This window comes from Morus notabilis, unplaced genomic scaffold (genome assembly GCF_000414095.1).
Source record: "Morus notabilis unplaced genomic scaffold, ASM41409v2 Scaffold1514, whole genome shotgun sequence".
NCBI classification, from domain to species: domain Eukaryota; kingdom Viridiplantae; phylum Streptophyta; class Magnoliopsida; order Rosales; family Moraceae; genus Morus; species Morus notabilis.
Genome location: NW_010358901.1, coordinates 18,659 through 20,740, shown reverse-complemented (window position 1 = coordinate 20,740; position 2,082 = coordinate 18,659).

The following is a 2,082-nucleotide window of genomic DNA, read 5'->3' as shown; positions in this document are numbered from 1 at the left end:
TTAGGAATCTAAATTAGTCAATTAATTACAATCCTAGTTATAATCCTAAGAGTTAATGAAACTATAAAAGGAAAAATTAAATAAGGCAACAATTAAAATATACATATGAGGAAACAAAATAAAATCCTAATTTACCAAAAATAAAAGATTACAAAATCAAATAACAATTAATTTTAAAATTAAAAAGAGAAAAAAATTAAGAATAAAACCAATTCTAAAAGTGTGAGATTTTTTTAAAATTTTTTTTTTTTAACAAGACTACAACAAAAAAAAAAATTGAAGAACGTGTGAACGTGAAAAAAAAAAGTAAGAAAGTAGGAATACACTTTTAAAATTAAGAACTTGAGAACGAGCAACAAAAGTTTTTTTTTTTTATAAATATATATATATACACACTAACAATCAAGTCACGAAAACTAAAGTTTTTTTTTTTTTGAAACAAAAAATAAATAAATAAAAGATGAATAGTACCTACTTTTTTGGCTAATTATCTACTGAACAATCTTGTTGACGCACCTCCCCAGCAACGGCGCTAAAATTTGATTACGCCCAAACGTGTACAAAAATAAGCGGTCAATTGTAGTACAATTTGAACGGTCGATCCCACGAGGAAGTGTTAAATTGAACAATAAATGACTAGTAAATAAAAAGCGTTAGGAAAATAAGCAATCAAACAAAGAAAAAGAATGAGTGTTTTTGATGATTTTTGAACAATTTAAAATGGAGAAAATTCAATAATAAAAAGTGGTAAAGCTTTGAGAATCCTCCATATGCTTTGTTCACCTAATTGGATTTTGATTCATAAATTGACTCAATTGAAAGTTTCACATCCCAAACAATCAATCGGAAAATAAATATTTGAAGAACATATGAATTAAAAATGTATTCAAGTAAATAAAATTCTAACGTTTAGAATTAAGAAAAATTATCTTATGAGAAATCTAAGAGCGATAATATACCGTTAGTAATATTGTAGTAAAAAACTACTCATAAAATAATACCTATCAATATATAATATAATGCAACAATCACATAAAAAGAGTTTGACTAAATTTATATGAAAGTTGACAATAAAATATATTGATAAGAATAAAAAATATGATAAAAGAAAATTATTTACTCAAATGTATAAAACTTACAAACCATTGGAGAATCAAAATCTAAATAAGTTCACTACACATACAGGATCATCTCTAACTTCACCTAAATACTCTAGCCTAACTTGCACATAATTTTCATAAAATTCTAAAAAGAAAGTATGAGAGTAAGAACAAGAAAATAATAGAAAATGTGTGAGAATTTAGACTCCTCAAAACTAACTCCTAATCACCTTGACAATAGCTTTATTTATAGAGTTTTGAGAATGCTAAAAAGCTAAAAATTAGATCCTAATTAAGAAGTTACAAGGCTTAATCGAGGGAGAAAAACCATCACGTTTCTGAAGAGTGGGACACGTGTCGCAACGTGATTCGCGCGCAGGAGAGACGTGGTGCACAGTTGGACCACGCGGAGGGAGACTGGACGCGCGCGTGGAGGAGAACTCGCACGGGGAGGGAACGTGCGTGCAAAGCGCACGTACGCGGGGGAGCAGCTAGACCCCACTAGGACGCGTGGCGAGACCTGGCTGGAGGGAAGCTAGAACGCAGGACCCACGCAGAAGAAAGAGGAAATCCGGGTGACGCGCGCGTGGAGGAGACTCGCCCGGGGAGAGGATCCGTGCGCGCCAAGCACGCGTATCCGCGGGGACAGCTGGGTCCCACAGACTGCGGTGCGGCAGTGGTCGACACGTGGCGCTGGGTTGGCTCGCGGCTTCTTGGCTCGGCTTGCGGCTTCTCGGTTGATGGGCTTTGGGCCGAATTGAGCTTTTCTTGGGCTTAACTTTTGGGTTTTGCTTGGTAAACTAGCACAAATCCAATTATTTTCTTTAAAAACCTGAAAAATAAAATAAATCTAATTAAAATTAAATCCTCTAGATTTAAGAATATTTGAAATTAAAATCACAAATTTGATAAAATAATTTGACAATTATGAATATTAAAAGTGCAAATTCGTGCACTTATCACACCAAAGATGGAAAAATCA